The sequence below is a fragment of the Oncorhynchus mykiss genome, chromosome 15 (assembly GCF_013265735.2).
Source record: "Oncorhynchus mykiss isolate Arlee chromosome 15, USDA_OmykA_1.1, whole genome shotgun sequence".
NCBI lineage: Eukaryota > Metazoa > Chordata > Actinopteri > Salmoniformes > Salmonidae > Oncorhynchus > Oncorhynchus mykiss.
In genome coordinates, this window is record NC_048579.1 from 9,661,793 (window position 1) to 9,679,913 (window position 18,121).

At 40.9% G+C, this 18,121-nt stretch overlaps 1 protein-coding gene and 1 non-coding gene across 2 annotated transcripts in view; both read left to right on the plus strand.

Moving 5' to 3' along the window:
* The window catches only part of LOC110489564 (neuropilin and tolloid-like protein 1), a 175,562-nt gene that overhangs the window by 45,781 nt on the left and 111,660 nt on the right, over positions 1–18,121 (plus strand). The gene's annotated exons all lie outside the window — the stretch shown is intronic.
* Positions 10,623–10,679, plus strand: LOC118938963. Its single transcript, XR_005036357.1, has one exon. It is a non-coding gene; the product is annotated as a U7 small nuclear RNA (small nuclear RNA).

Below are 18,121 nucleotides of genomic sequence, written 5' to 3' on the forward strand. Positions count from 1 at the left end.
CTGTCAAAATTAGAAACGTGTCATATCTGAAAATGTAACTAGCTAGACTATCTTACATACATCATTCATGGTTGAACGCGTCTTCTGTCAGATGCCATGGTGTCCCTTAGTTTGAAGATGTAATCCGGAGACAGGTGTTTTCTCAATCTCCTTAGCTATCATACTTGAATTCCACTAATTTCAAAATGCAGTCCTCTAGAAAGTGGAGAGCAACACTTATGCAGTTTTAATAAACAATATAAAAAAATAAAAGCAGCTCTAGACAGGATTACCTGGACATACTGACCAGCTCAAATAGACAGAAGCATGCTATATGGCAGACCAATCCCAACTTATCTCTCAGCATGTCCAGCCCACTCATTATCTCAGCCAATCATGGCTAGAGGGAAGGTTACCGACTTTCTCTGTGGCTAAACCAACTAGGCTCGTAATTGAAGAATTGTATTCATATTTACAAATGACATACACGTTTGTTATTAAGGCACATGAAAGTTCACATGTTTGAGAAGGCATTTCTGACAAACGCATTTATATAAAAAAATACATTCACACATCTCTCCTGTGAAGTAGTGACCCGCGACATACACCTAGTTTCCTGAAATGGGTCACGTGTGTACAAACTGGCTGCTTTTTCCATCAGCTCCAAACATAACTAAAGGTGTAATCATAATGATACAGAAGAATCTCAAACTCACCATCTTGGGTAAAGACCAAGAAGGCAGAATAATGTATCCATAATGGAAAGAAAATTGCTTTTATTAATGTGTATTCTCCAAATTCATATGATCCTAAACTCGGCAAAATAATAATCTCTGTCAACTGCGTTTATTTTCAGCAAACTTAAGATATGTAAATATTTGTATGAACATAACAAGATCAGAACAGTATATTTATAGAATGAACTGAATTCCATCTGGTTATGCTATTTTGGACAATCTAATAAATCTAATAAATCTAATAAGACCTGTTATCTACCCCTCTATTTTCTTTAATCAAGAAAATATAAATATTAAATATGAGCTTGTCCGACCACCACGCGTACTACTGCCAATTCTTAGAATCTACTATAAGAGCCATTACAAAATCCTACATTCTGTAATCAATTTGAAATTAAACAAAGATTCAGTCGATGACCCCTGGACTCTCTGGGGTGCCACCAACGTTCTTATTTATAATAATTTGCATCTGGGTTGAATAAATCACAATTAAAGAAGTATGCATGTATGCAAATTGGAAATGTTCTTAATTGCATTACAGCGTTCTCAACAAATACTGTTTTCAGACCAGGTAGTTGTTACTTTTTCCAAAGTGAAGACAACTTCATTTATTGACAAGATAATAGAGCGTAATTTACCATCCATTGAGTTTGACTCAACCATAACTTCCATGGTAGTCGTCCTAGTCGTTTACTGGCCAACGAGCTACAAAGTAATGATCAATTAACTGATGTAACAACTATTGAATTTGAAAATGGGGAATTACAATCAGAACCCAAATGATTAAATCAACATTTTCCCGCTTCTATAAAGAACTGTACATCTCTGATTGTAAATCCACACCAAGCCGAACTAAGTCCTTTCTAAAATAATTAAGAACTTCTCTTCTCTCAACAGAGGAAGCCACCTCGCTGGGAGCTCAAATCTCTCTCAATGAACTCAAAAGGGCATTGGATAACAAGAATAAAGGCAAATCACCTGGATGGGATTCCTCCTGAGTTCTATTTAACAGTTTTGAAATTATTATCTTCACAAAGCTTCATTTGGGAGAGATGTGAATACAGTACTAATTAAACTTTTATTATATAAGGGTAAGGATGCCACCCAGTGTTCTCACTATCGCCCCCTATCTTTAATATTGAACTGTTTTCCAAAATGCTGTCGCCCCATCTCAAGACTTATTTACCCAAATTGTTCCACATCGATACGATCCTCGGTCGACTTTTACATATCTTAAATGCTTCATCAGAAACAACAGTTCCTTGGGCTGTATTACCTCTCAATGTAGATAAAAAGCTTTAATAGACTAGAATGGTCATAACTCTGGTCTGTCTTGGAACACATGGGACATGGCTTCAATTTCATTCATATGATTAAAATGGTATATGCCAATCCCTCAGCAACTATTATAACAGGTAATATCGTCTCTGCTCCGTTCAGAATCACTAGAAGCAGCAGACAAGGAGATCCAACTGTGTCTTTGATATTCTCATTATCCATGGATCCCCTGGCCCAGGCAGTTTGTCAATCGAAAGAAAATAACACATTTCCCCAAAATCTATTAATCACTTCATTTCATTATACACAGATTATTTTTTACAATATCTAGACAATGTATCTCAATTGCTCCGAAACCCATTGAAGATCATAGATAAATTCAGCATCATCTTCGAGTTATAAAATTAATTAATCATAACCAAATCAGCCCTACCTCCTCTCAGGGCCCCAATGGAGGACTCCGTCACTACTTATGGAATACCAACCGTTTTCCATATGAAATAGCTGGGATTAGATATACTTCCTTCTTTAGATAAAACTATTGCCAGAAACTTTAACAGAAAGCTTAAATCGATTGTCTGGCCTCAGCAGATGGAATAATATCCTAGTTGCTTTAACCAGCAGAATATCTATTATCAAAATGAATATATTGCCACGGGTGATTTCCGCTGTTCAAGGCTTCCCATGGCTCCCCCCTCCCCTTCTGGAAATATGGCAAATGATCCCTGATAAAATGTACAAAGATGGAAGGACGGAGGAGAACTATCTGTACCGAACTTTAAATTGCATTTCCAGGCACTAGCATTTCGCCCCATCCTAAATTGGTTTAGACATGATTCTTCTTCTCTCTGGCTGAATATAAAGATAGATATGGTGTCTCCTATTGCCTTGGAAGAGGTGGTCTTCACTGATATATCCCGTAAACTGTTTTTATTCGGTGCAAAATTGAAAGACAATGTAACTGGGGATCAAAATGGAATGCACATAATCCCAATATTTCACAATAATGCATTGAGATCTGGAAGGTGGCATTTTGCATCCCCACAATGCACCAAATGTGGAAACTGCATCCTTGCCGATATGATGGACAGTAATGGTTGGAGAATATTCCAAGATTACCAGTCAACCCCTTTATTCTATATGTAGAACTTAGGTCAGCTATAACTGGCATATGGAGTACCTTGGGAAACACAACTACCAAACTATCCAATGATGGGGTTTATAAATGCATTATCTGGGCTCCAGAAAGGCCTGATCTCTATAATATATAAGCAACTTTTGGAAAGCTAATATTCTGAGCCAGCCATTAAACAAGTATGGTCCAAAGATCTAATTGAATCTGAACACCCCTTTTTAAATGGAACAGAATATGGAAAGAGAAAGAGAGGAGATTGGGAGGGAGAGAGAGAGATAAAGAGAGAAATCTGTGTAAAGCAGTATATAAGGATGACAGACAGAGAGAAATAATTGCATGGTATGTATGTGTTTCTGTGTGTGTGAAGGAGGGAGATTTGTGTGTGCGGAGGAGGGAGATGTGTGTGTGTGTGTGTGTGTGTGTGTGTGTGTGTGTGTGTTTGTGTGTGAGCAGAGAGAGGGATCAAGAGAGGCGGCGAATGAGCCAGGACAGTTCCAGGCTGCTGTACCTCCCCAAGGCTGTGGCTTCTATCTGAATATTCATTGAGCTGAGACTGGCTTTCCCGTCTGTTAACAGATAACTATCAGTTCTTACCATGTGGCTGCGAATGGGCCTGTTTGCCCACACACACACACACACACACACACACACACACACACACACACACACACACACACACACACTGAGAAAAGCATCAACGCCTGACAATGTTCCCTTGGAAATATGAAAAACCAGTGATGGGCTTGCAAATTTAAATGTTTTTGTCAGAATTGTTTCCTTTGAAAGCTGTTCTGGTGTTAGCATGTAGATTTCCCCTTCAGATAGGCTTCACATCATTTTGCTGAATGTTGCTTGTCATGTCTCATTTTGTTAGTCGTGCCAGATCTGTGTTTTGGCATACAGTGACAGTCAGATGTGGGTTTCATGCCAGTGAACGGGTATGTCTTGGGAAAACACGTTTGTTAACACGTGTTATTTGATGTACGATGATTTATTAAAAGCACAAACTGGTTGATTTTGAATCCCTATTCAATTTTAGATACAACTTCTGTCTACAACTAGAATCTGAGTCAAATGTCTTCCGTTTAATGATGATCTGGTGTTTCTGTCCCCAACCAAGAAGGACCTACAGCAACACCCAGATCTTCTGAACAGATTCTGTCAGACCTGAACCCTGACAGTTAATCTCAGTAAGAAAAAATGATGGTGTTCCAAAAAAAGGCCCGGTTGCCAGGACAACAAATACAAATTCTACCAAGACACTGTTGCCCCGGAGCAGTGGTCACCAACCGGTCGATCTCCAAGCCATTCGTAGACAAGGCAACAACAGTAAATCCTTGCATTCCTATTTTTTAAATGTTTTTATTGCCAAGTACAGTTAGTTGGTGGGAGGTGCACTTGATTCAACAGCCCTAGTGCCAGGAAGGCAAAGTGTTCCCGTTTTTAACCATTCCATGTCTCTGAAGTTAGAACATGCCCGGCAGATCCAGAGAGCAAATCAAGTGCACCTATAGGCCTACCGCTGGCCAATCAGATAGCTCAGATCACCGTGTCTGCACAGTTTCCTCCTATTAAAACAAGCCTCGAACGCGCAGCAAAGATACTGTGAGATTTGTAAACTTTTAAAACCACGACTAAAGAGAGACTCAACAGAATACAGCACTGTGTTCTGTTTTAATGAGTTCCTGTTTAAGTTGTTATTCAGCTCTGTCAACAGTTTGTTCAACACCTTTATAAACCAAGTGTTCTGATAAGCCTACGTTGTTATTATTAGGACCTGCTTGTATCTTTTTTAATATCGAGGAATATTTCACTTTCTCTGGTCGTAGGAATGACAATGTGAATTGGTGCACGAGGCAGAAATAATGCAGTGTGACTTGAGTTTCGCCACCAGCTGGAAGACCATGTCCCCTGTTCTCTATCGGAGGGAGGGACGGGTGGAGGGAGGGAGAGCCTCGCTGTTGCTCTCCCTCCCTCCCCTCACATCTGACCATCAGATGCATCAAGTCCAATAAAATAAAGCTAATTCTTACACGGAACCCAAACCGTCTGGTGTGCGTGTGCCATCGTGCTTAAATTTATTTTGTCCCCCTACACCAAACGCGATCACGACATGCAGGTTAAAATATCAAAACAAACTCTGAACCAATGACATTAATTTGGGGACAGGTTCGAAAAGAATTAAACATGTATTGCTAGTTAGCTAGTTAGCTTGCACTTCCTAGCTAATGTATCCTATTTAGCTAGCTTGCTGTTGCTAGCTAATTTGTCCTGGGATATAAACATTGATTTGCACAAGGTCTTCTAATCCGACAATTAATCCACACATAAAACGGCCAACCGAATCGTTTCTAGTCATCTCTCCTCCTAACATGCTTTTTCATCTTTGAATTTATATTTATGGTGATTGGCATCTACACTTTTACCACGACAACCTGTCCACCTGACCGTGCTGCTGCTCCAGTTTCAACTGTTCTGCCTTATTATTATTCGACCATGCTGGTCATTTATGAACATTTGAACATCTTGGCCATGTTCTGTTATAATCTCCACCCGGCACAGCCAGAAGAGGACTGGCCACCCCACATAGCCTGGTTCCTCTCTAGGTTTCTTCCTAGGTTTTGGCCATTCTAGGGAGTTTTTCCTAGCCACCGTGCTTCTACACCTGCATTGCTTGCTGTTTGGGGTTTTAGGCTGGGTTTCTGTACAGCACTTTGAGATATCAGCTGATGTACGAAGGGCTATATAAATACATTTGATTTGATTTGACAACGCGACGTGTCTGGTCTGGTCAGCATGTTATGCTCACTCAGCCGTGCCTCTCAAGTAATACAACAAATGATCAATTACCAATGTGATCATATACCTAACATTTTTAAATATAATGATGAAATGTTCTGAGAATAACAACATTGGCAGGGCAATTCAAGCATAGCCAATATGCAGTGATAATGTATTAGGACTAAAGCCTGCAGCACGGTTGGTGAGCACACTAAAAACTATACCTACCTCGGCCTAAACATCAGCGCCACAGGTAACTTCCACAAAGCTGTGAACAATCTGAGACGGGACTTCTATGCCTTCAAAAGGAACATCAAATTTGACATACCAATTTAGGATCTGGCTAAAAATACTTAAATCAGTTATAGAACCCAATTCCCTTTATGGTTGTGAGGTCTGGGTTCCACTCAACAACTAACAATTCACAAAATGGGAGAAACATTCTCTGTGTACAATGTAAAACAACAAATAATGCATGCAGAGCAGAATTAAAACTATTCCCGCTAATTATTAAAATCCCCCAAAATAGCTATTTAATTCTCCAACCACGTAAAATGAAGCGATTCCCAAACCTTCCATAACAAAGCCCTCACCTACAGAGAGGTAAACCTGGAGAAACATCCCCTCAGCCAGCTGGTACGGGGACTCAAACAGACCCCACAGAGCCCCAGGACAGCAACACATTTTGTTTTCATGAGAAAACAAAATGATAATTTCCTTGAAACATTGGAAAGAATTTTAAAAAAAAACAGAGCAAACTAGATTGCAATCTGGCCCTAAACAGAGTGTACACAGTGACCGAATACCTGACCACTGTGACTGACCCAACATTAAGTAAGGCTTTTGCCTATGCACAGACTCGTTGAACATGGCCTTGCTATCGAGAGAGGCTGCCATTGGCAGACATGGCTCCCAAGAGAAGACAGGCTATGTGCACACTACCCACAACATGAGGTGGAAACTGAGCTGCACTTCCTAACATCCTGCCAAATGTATGACCATGTTAGAGACACATATTTCCCTCAGATTACACAGATCCACAAAGAATGTGAAAACAAATCCAATCTTGATGAACTCCCATATCTACTAGGTGAAATACCACAGTCTGCCATCACAGCAGCAAGATGTGTGACCTGCTGCACAAGAAAAGGGCAACCAGTGAAGAACAAACCACATTGTAAATACAACCTATATTTACGTTTGTTTATTTTCCCTTTCATACTTCAACTACTTGCACATTGTTACAACACTGTATATAGCCAATAATATAACATTCAAATTGTCTATATATATTGTTTTACTTTTGTGAGTGTAATGTTTAATGTTATTTTCTAATTGTGTATTTCACTTTTTTTAATTATCTATTCCACTTGATTTGGCAATGTAAACATATGTTTCCCATGCCAATAAAGCCACCTACAGTGCCTTGCGACCTTTTGCCACATTTCAGGCTTCAAACATAAAGATATAAAACTATATTTTTTTGTGAAGAATCAACAACAAGTGGGACACAATCATGAAGTGGAACGACATTTATTGGATATTTCAAACTTTTTTAACAAATCAAAAACTGAAAAATTGGGCGTGCAAAATTATTCAGCCCCTTTACTTTCAGTGCAGCAAAATCTCTCCAGAAGTTCAGTGAGGATCCAATGTTGACCTAAATGACTAATGATGATAAATACAATCCACCTGTGTTTAATCAAGTCTCCGTATAAATGCACCTGCACTGTGATAGTCTCAGAGGTCCGTTAAAAGAGCAGAGAGCATCATGAAGAACAAGGAACACACCAAGCAGGTCCGAGATACTGTTGTGAAGAAGTTTAAAGCCGGATTTGGATACAAAAAGATTTCCCAAGCTTTAAACATCCCAAGGAGCACTGTGCAAGCGATAATATTGAAATGGAAGGAGTATCAGACCACTGCAAATCTACCAAGACCTGGCCGTCCCTCTAAACTTTCAGCTCATACAAGGAGAAGACTGATCAGAGATGCAGCCAAGAGGCCCATGATCACTCTGGATGAACTGCAGAGATCTACAGCTGAGGTGGGAGACTCTGTCCATAGGACAACAATCAGTCGTATATTGCACAAATCTGGCCTTTATGGAAGAGTGGCAAGAAGAAAGCCATTTCTTAAAGATATCACACCAAACATGTGGAAGAAGGTGCTCTGGTCAGATGAAACCAAAATTGAACTTTTTGGCAACAATGCAAAACTTTATGTTTGGCGTAAAAGCAACACAGCTGAACACAACATCCCCACTGTCAAACATGGTGGTGGCAGCATCATGGTTTGGGCCTGCTTTTCTTCAGCAGGGACAGGGAAGATGGTTAAAATTGATGGGAAGATGGATGGAGCCAAATACAGGACCAATCTGGAAGAAAACCTGATGGAGTCTGCAAAAGACCTGAGACTGGAACGGAGATTTGTCTTCCAACAAGACAATGATCCAAAACATAAAGCAAAATCTACAATGGAATGGTTCAAAAATAAACATATCCAGGTGTTAGAATGGCCAAGTCAAAGTCCAGACCTGAATCCAATCGAGAATCTGTGGAAAGAACTGAAAACTGCTGTTCACAAATGCTCTCCATCCAACCTCACTGAGCTCGAGCTGTTTTGCAAGGAGGAATGGGAAAAAATGTCACTGTCTCGATGTGCAATACTGATAGAGACATACCCCAAGCGACTTACAGCTGTAATCGCAGCAAAAGGTGGCGCTACAAAGTATTAACTTAAGGGGGCTGAATAATTTTGCACGCCCAATTTTTCAGTTTTTGATTTGTTAAAAAAGTTTGAAATATCCAATAAATGTTGTTCCACTTCATGATTGTGTCCCACTTGTTGTTGATTCTTCACACAAAAAATACAGTTTTATATATTTATGTTTGAAGCCTGAAATGTGGCAAAAGGTCGCAAAGTTCAAGGGGGCCGAATACTTTCGCAAGGCACTGTAAATTGAATTGAGAGAGAGAGAGAAAGAGAGAGAGAGAGAAATGGATGGAAATGAGTAGAGGTGAATTAGAATGTGAGATTGTGTCTATTACATCCAGTGCAGAGAGTTGATTCTTCATCGAGAACACACATGCTTCTGCCATTAATTAGTAGATCTGTTATCGGAGCTTGATTATGATGCCTGTTACATTATCCGTGCTTGATGAAATACCTGTGGATTAATGATGCCATCTTCTTGTGCCTTTGGCTCCTTGAGCTAGTCATTAGTTAGCAGTGTGACCAAGACACAACTGTGTGCTATCTCAATAGTCTATACTACTGAGTGTACTACATTACTTACTGTAGAATACTACAGTACTTGCGATAAAATACTACATTATTTACTGTATAATACTACGTTACTTGCTATAAAAACTACATTATTTACTGTAGAATACTACATTACTTGCTATAAAATACTACATTATTTACTGTAGAATACTACATTACTTACTATAGAATACTACATTATTTACTGTAGAATACTACATTACTTAATATAGAATAGTACATTACTTACTATAGAATACTACAATACTTGCTATAAAATACTACATTACTTACTGTAGAATACTACATTACTTACTATAGAATTCTGTATTTATAAGGACACAAGGTGAGACCCAGATTCAGACCCAGGAGGCAGATGGTTTGAGCTCTGATATTTATTATAGTCCAAGGGATAGATAGAAGGCAGGTTAGGGACAGGCAAGAGTTCATAGCCAGGGCAGAGTCCAAACGGTACAGGGTGGCAGGCAGGCTCGAGGTCAGGGGCAGGCAGAGTGGTCAGGCAGGCGGGCTCAGAGTCAGGACAGGCAAGGGTCAAAACCAGGAGGACGATAAAAAGACTGAGAGACTGGGGAAAAAACAGGACCTGAGAGAAAAACGCTGGTTGACTTTGCAAACAAGATGAACTGGCACAGGCAGACAGAAAACACAGGTATAAATACCCAGGGGATAATGGGGAAGATGGGTGACACCTGGAGGGAGTGGAGACAAGAACAAGGACAGGTGGAACAGATCAGGGTGTGACAGTAGTAAACTGTGGTATACTGTAAAATGCTATACAACACACTGTAGTATCCCTCAATCATGTGTAGTACTTACTATAGAATGTTGTAGAATGCTACAGTAAATACTACTGTTTTATCTGAAGAGATAAACTGCAGTAAATACTATAGCAATGTCTGCAAAACACTACAGCCTGGAAAAACACTACACTTTTTAACTATAGTATGTAATGTGCAGATACCCATGCCCATTCCCCTCCCCATTTCCCAATTTGTGCCACCCATAAGTGAGAAACATACATGTCAAGTATAGACCATATATTAGGTTCCCAACAGCTTATAGAAAAGAGCAGAAGCTTTGAGCTACCTGTTCAGAGCTCAGTCCTACCTACCTACAGGTTATAGAAAAGAGCAGAGGCTTTGAGCTACCCGTTCAGAGCTCAGTTCTACCTACCTACAGGTTATAGAAAAGAGCAGAGGCTTTGAGCTACCCGTTCAGAGCTCAGTTCTACCTACCTACAGGTTATAGAAAAGAGCAGAGGCTTTGAGCTACCCGTTCAGAGCTCAGTTCTACCTACCTACAGGTTATAGAAAAGAGCAGAGGCTTTGAGCTACCCGTTCAGAGCTCAGTTCTACCTACCTACAGGTTATAGAAAAGAGCAGAAGCTTTGAGCTACCCGTTCAGAGCTCAGTCCTACCTACCTACAGGTTATGTGCTCTTTTAATATTTCTCCAGTAGGTTTCCTGAAGGAGAAAGCCTCCACTTTTAAGTCAAGGATAATAAATCGAAAACACAACAGTAAAATACTACAGTATACTACAATCCACAAAAACACTACATTAATGACTTATATACTACAGTTTTCTTTTAAGACAGAATGAATACTATAGTTAACTGTAAATACTACACTATAGTACAGTAGTACAGTATATTACAGTCATACCATATAGTATTTTACACACACACACACACACACATGCACACTCTGCTCCTCTAAATCACTGGGTCTTGTTACAAGGCTGATTGTGTTGTGATTTGAAGCCTTCCTTACTGAAACTAATATTCACAGCTCTATACCAACAGCGGCACAGAGAGAACTATGAGGAACAATGACACCACCTATAAAGGTTCTTCTTCTACAAGCTGAGAACATTGTCTCTCTCTTGAGTTCCTAATCACACACAGCTATTATGTCCTGGAAACGGATCTTCACAAGCACACATTGATTAGAGACAAATAGATTGAGAGAAGTTGGAAGGGAGGGTGAGTGAGACAGAGATGACAGCAGGACATATGCGTAGGCCGTTAGCAGAGCAACAGGCCCCACCCTTTACTTTTACACCCTCCCAAGCCCTATCCTGCGACCTAAGAGGTATGTATCGGATGCTCAACATACTCTGTTCACACCTACTGTGATGGTCCGAGCCTAAACCACACAGAAACAACACTAGACACACAGAGTTTTTACTATCTTTTCCTGGATCATACAAGGTCTGAGGTCATCTGCCTTTGGCCTAAAGACCCAGAATTCATCAAAATACAGACATTGTCATCCTACAAGAAACATGGTATAAAGGAGACGGACTCGCTGGTTGCCCTCTAGGTTACAGAGAGCTGGTAGTCACATCCACTAAACTACCAGGTGTGAAACAGGGATGATACTCAGGGGTTATGCTAATTTGATATAGAGCAGCCCTTACCCACTCTATGAAATTAGTCAAAACAGGAACATTTTACATCTGGCTAGGAATGAATAAGGAACTTTTCCCAAAGAGAAAAAAGTAATCATGTGTGCTACCTATATCCCCCCAATAGAATCCCCATAATTTAACGATGACAGCTTCTCCATCCTAGAGGGGGAGATCAACCATTTCCAGGCTCAGGGACATGTAATGGTCTGTGGCGACCTAAATGCCAGAACTGGACAAGAACCTGACACCCTCAGCACACAGGGGGACAAACACCTACCTGGAGGTGACAGCAATCCCTCCCCCATATGCACCCCTAGACACAACTACAACCATATAACCAACCAAAACAAGTAACAATTACTGCAGCTTTGTCAGATGCTGGGTATGTACATAATCAATGTTATGCTTCAAGGGGACTCCTATAGTAGGTGCAGCTATAGCTCATCTCTTGGCAGTAGTACTGTGGACTACTTTATCACTGACCTTAACCCAGTCTCTTAGAGCATTCACAGTCAGTCCACTGACACCCCTATCATATCACAGCAAAATCACACTCTACTTGAACAGAGCTATGTTCAATCATGAGGCATCAAAGCCAAAGGAACTGAATAGTATTAAGAAATGCTATAGATGGAAGGAAATTAGTTTGGAAATCTACCAAAAAACAATTAGGCAATAACAAATTCAATCCCTTCTAGACAATTTCCTGTACAAAAGGTATCACTGTAATAGTGAAGGTGTAAACCTGGCAGTAGAAACGCTAAACAGTACATTTGACCTCTCAGCTTCCCTATGAAATCAACAAATTTCAAGCAGACAACCGAAGAAAATTAACAACAATGACAATTGGTTTGATGAAGAATGCAAAATCCCAAGAAAGAAATTGAGAAACCTATCCAACCAAACACATAGAGACAAATTTAACCTCAATAACTACTGGGGTATATGCGTCAACAGCAACCTTGGGAAAATCCTATGCTTTATTATTAACAGCAGACTCATACATTTCCTCAGCGAAAACAATGTACTGAGCAAAAGTCAAATTGGCTATTTACCAAATTACTGTATGACAGACCATGTATTCACCCTGCACCCCCTAATTGACAAACAAACCAACCAAAACAAGAGAAAAAGTGTTATCATGCTTTGTTGATTTCAAAAAAGCTTTTGACTCAATTTGACGTAAGGGTCTCCTATACAAATTGTTGGGGGAAAAACATACGGCATTATAAAATCCATGTACACAAACAACAAGTGTGCCTTTAAAATTGGCAAAAAACATACACATTTCTTTCAATAGGGCCGGGGGGTGAGACAGGGATGCAGCTTAAGCCCCACCCTCTTCAACATATATATCAACGAATTGGCGATGGCACAAGAACAATTCGTAGCACCCGGCCTCACCCTACTAGAATCTGAAGTCAAATGTCTACTATTTGCTGATGATCTGGTGCTTCTGTCCGCAGCCAAGGAGGGGCTACAGCAGCACCTAAATCTTCTGCACAAATTCCGTCCAGGTCACCTGGGCCCTGACAGTAAATCTCAGTAAGACCAAAATAATGGTGTTCCATAAAAGGTCCAGTTCCCAGGACCACAAACAAATTCCATCTAGACACTGTTGCCCTAGAGCACACAAAAAACTATAGGGTAATACCCGCTAATTATAAAAATTCAGAAAATAGACATTAAATTCTACAACCACCTAAATGGAAGCGATTCCCAAACCTTCCATAACAAAGCCATCACTCACAGAGAAATTAACATGGAGAAGAGTCCCCTAAGCAAGCTGGTCCTGGGGCTCTGTTCACAAACACAAACTTACCCCACAGAGCCCCAAGACAGCAACACAATTAGACTCAACCAAATCATGAGAAAACAAAATTACACATTGGAAAGAATTTACAAACAAAGCAGAGCAAACTAGAATGCTATTTGGTCCTAAACAGAGAGTACACAGTGGCAGAATACCTGACCACCGTGACTCCATAGCCTTGCTATTGAGAAAGGCCGCCAAAGGCAGACCTGGCTCTCAAGATAAGACAGGCTATGGGCACACTGCCCACAAAATAAAATGGAAATTGAACTGCACTTCCTAACCTCCTGCCAAATGTTTGAACATATTAGAGACACATATTTCCCTCAGATTACACAGAATTCAAAAGCAACTCCCATTTTGATAAACTCCCAAATATATTGGGTGAAAAACCACAGTCTGCAACCACAGCAGCAATATTTGTGACCTGAAAGAGAGAAAGACAGAGACAGAGAGCTATTTCACTTGCTTTGGCAATGTAAACATGTTTCCCATGCCAATAAAGCTCCTTAAATTGACATTGAAATTGAATTGAGAGATACAGAGAGAGAGACAGAGAGAGAGACAGAGAGAGACAGAGAGTGAGTGAATGAGTGAGTGACTGACTGACTGACTGACTGACTGACTGACTGACTGACTGACTGACTGGTGGTGGTGCTGGGTGGGTATTCATAGATCATAGAAAAGATGGACGGTGATGAAGAGGAAAGTCTGACGCATTGGTTTTTACTCTGTTTCTGCTCAGAGAGGCTGATCCAGGAACTGTTAGCACTGTTGGACGGTATATAGAGATCACAGAGATATGTGAATGGTAGCATACAGACTGTGACGTAGCTAACATGATGATCAGAGACTTTGACTTTCAAGATGGAATCCGCAGTAGAGGAAACAGCGGCGCTGTCCCTCCCACCGCTGTTGTTATTGTTTTGTTGAGGTGAGGAGCACTGCACAAAATGCATTACAGATGCTGTGCTATCGTGTGTGCAAAGAACTGTAACTTCTTTGTTGGTGTAATATCATAAACTGTCGTGACTGTTACACCATTAAGCATTTCATCTTTAAGGGCCAGTTTCACCGTGAACGACTCTAGCTTTAAGGGCCAGTTTCACCATGAGGGATTCCAGCTTTAAGGGCCAGCTTCACCGTGAACGACTCTAGCTTCAAGGGCCAGTTTCACCATGAGGGATTCCAGCTTTAAGGGCCAGCTTCACCGTGAACGACTCCAGCTTTAAGGGCCAGCTTCACCGTGAACGACTCCAGCTTTAAGGGCCAGCTTCACCGTGAACGACTCCTGCTTTAAGGGCCAGTTTCACCATGAGGGATTCCAGCTTTAAGGGCCAGCTTCACCATGAGGGATTCCAGCTTTAAAGGCCAGTTTCCTAAAAACAGATTAAGCAGGCCAGGTTTAACAATTATCCTCAATGAAAAAGCCCAATTTTTTTAAGTCCAGGACTAGGGCTTATGTGGGAAACTATTTCAGGTCAAGTAAGATGTACGTTTACCCCTTCTCTGTGAATATCTACATTTAGTTCTAAGGTACACTGCAAGTATAGTAAAGCCAAGAAATGTGCCAATTAGCTAATTAAATGCAACGGTTGTTGGATTCTTAGTGGGCAACTCAAGTAATTCCAGAACTCAAGGCTCAGACACATAATCCATCAATTCATTTTGTTCATTGATGTTCCAGTGTTAGAATGAGCTGCAGATTGAAGAGAGTGAACCCTGCTTTCCACATTTTGGCCCTAGACACTAGAGTTGTCTAGCCTGGAAGGTGAACTTCATCAGTACCACAGTGATCTGCAACCCCTAGTTTCTGGACCGGCACTAGTCCCTGGGATGTTGCTGACAGGTCTCCGGTGGTTAGCTGACACTGATTTAGTATGTAAGTGGCCTTCTTAAGCCAAAATCACATGGAAAGACATCCTTCAACGGCGTGAAATTTGCGTGCGAGAGTGGCGAGCGTCAATTCACATACGCTGCGTAGCATATGCCAACATAATTGTCATGAAAATCCTTAATAGTATTTGTTATGTTCGCTATGTATCCCCTGGGAATTTTGGTGTTCCTTTTGACTCAACTTAGATGTCCTACAGGAGCCACTGTACCTGCCTGGGCTAAACAGTTGTTGTTATGCTAGCTCACCAACTTGAAGATGTGGTAGCTAATAAACCCAGGCTCCCGGAGTTCCTGGAGTTTTCTAGCCATAGCCTGCCTAGGCTATATGATCAATGGTTGGCTGCCATTGTTTTTTATTTACATTTCTACGACACACTTATTCTCTAGACTAGATTTTATTCATTTCAACCAAAGCACTCCCCAAAATTAAAAAAATAAATAAACAGGTTGTTGTTCTATGAGTATGATTCTCGCTTATGGTGCGAGAGGTCCCGGGTTCAAATCCTGGACAAGCCCTTGGGGTCCCGAGTGGTAGCAGCGGTCTAAGGCACTGTATCTCAATGCTAGAGGTGCCACTACAGACCCTGGTTCGATTCCAGGCTATATCACAACCGGACGTGATTGGGAGTCCCGTAGGGCTGCGCACAACTGGCCCAGCGTCGTCCGGGTTTGGCCGGGGTAAGGCCGTCATTGTAAATTTAAAAAAAATCTAAACTTACTTGTCTAGTTAAATAAAGGTTACATAAAAATGAACTTTGAACTTTATCAATCAAATCGGTTGTAAGCTACAGTGATAGTCTACTGTCAAGAATATACAATGATGACGTGATATATGATTCTGAACCCAGTTGATAAATGTATAGAATGATGTTGCGTTCATGCATTGTTACACTGTTTATCATAAACACTAGCCTAGACATTACTTTGGCGCTGGCAGATAAACTTCTCAACACTAAATATACAAATTTTAACTATACATTTCACAATTCCAGACACTATTTTCTGCCAATTTATCCGCTAATGTGACCACCATTGTTCCGCGTAGACGCGATAAAAATAGACTTTCTAATTCGACGCTGGCGTTGATGCCGTTGACGGCGTTAACTTTCGCGCCAATTTGTTTTCTCTCGTACTCTCATGTGCGTTCTATTTCCAGCGTGAGCGCGCTCCTACTCACCATGTAGAACGTACTCTTTCTTTTGGCCATTGTTAAACCCAGAAGAAAAATAACTCATCTTTTAGCACATTTCATATTTTGACACTCCGGAAAATAGCCAGACCGCAGCAATAATCATACGGCAGTCTTATCATTGAGAAGTATATATTATTTATTTGTTTCGCTTTACAGTCTCTCTGATCGCTCTGCACTCTAAATGCTCGTAGCCCAAATTGGTCTGACATGATTAACCCATCAAGAACAGCATTTCAATAGAGTGTTGGACAGTCTCTCTGATCGCTCTGCACTCTAAATGCTCGTAGCCCAAATTGGTCTGACATGATTAACCCATCAAGAACAGCATTTCAATAGAGTGTTGGACAGTCTCTCTGATCGCTCTGCACTCTAAATGCTCGTAGCCCAAATTGGTCTGACATGATTAACCCATCAAGAACAGCATTTCAATAGAGTGTTGGACAGTCTCTCTGATCGCTCTGCACTCTAAATGCTCGTAGCCCAAATTGGTCTGACATGATTAACCCATCAAGAACAGCATTTCAATAGAGTGTTGGACAGTCTCTCTGATCGCTCTGCACTCTAAATGCTCGTAGCCCAAATTGGTCTGACATGATTAACCCATCAAGAACAGCATTTCAATAGAGTGTTGGACAGTCTCTCTGATCGCTCTGCACTCTAAATGCTCGTAGCCCAAATTGGTCTGACATGATTAACCCATCAAGAACAGCATTTCAATAGAGTGTTGGACAGTCTCTCTGATCGCTCTGCACTCTAAATGCTCGTAGCCCAAATTGGTCTGACATGATTAACCCATCAAGAACAGCATTTCAATAGAGTGTTGGACAGTCTCTCTGATCGCTCTGCACTCTAAATGCTCGTAGCCCAAATTGGTCTGACATGATTAACCCATCAAGAACAGCATTTCAATAGAGTGTTGGACAGTCTCTCTGATCGCTCTGCACTCTAAATGCTCGTAGCCCAAATTGGTCTGACATGATTAACCCATCAAGAACAGCATTTCAATAGAGTGTTGGACAGTCTCTCTGATCGCTCTGCACTCTAAATGCTCGTAGCCCAAATTGGTCTGACATGATTAACCCATCAAGAACAGCATTTCAATAGAGTGTTGGACAGTCTCTCTGATCGCTCTGCACTCTAAATGCTCGTAGCCCAAATTGGTCTGACATGATTAACCCATCAAGAACAGCATTTCAATAGAGTGTTGGACAGTCTCTCTGATCGCTCTGCACTCTAAATGCTCGTAGCCCAAATTGGTCTGACATGATTAACCCATCAAGAACAGCATTTCAATAGAGTGTTGGACAGTCTCTCTGATCGCTCTGCACTCTAAATGCTCGTAGCCCAAATTGGTCTGACATGATTAACCCATCAAGAACAGCATTTCAATAGAGTGTTGGACAGTCTCTCTGATCGCTCTGCACTCTAAATGCTCATAGCCCAAATCTCTCTCTCTCTTTATTGGTGCTGCTCCTTGTTTATATCCCTTCTGATCTCTGATTTAAAACTGCCACCTCTTCCTCCACCTCCTCCTGACACAAGAAGCCCATTTGAGAAAAAGTTAAATATTTTAAAGGGGATGTAGTTATCTCTTAGTATACCAATCAAAGG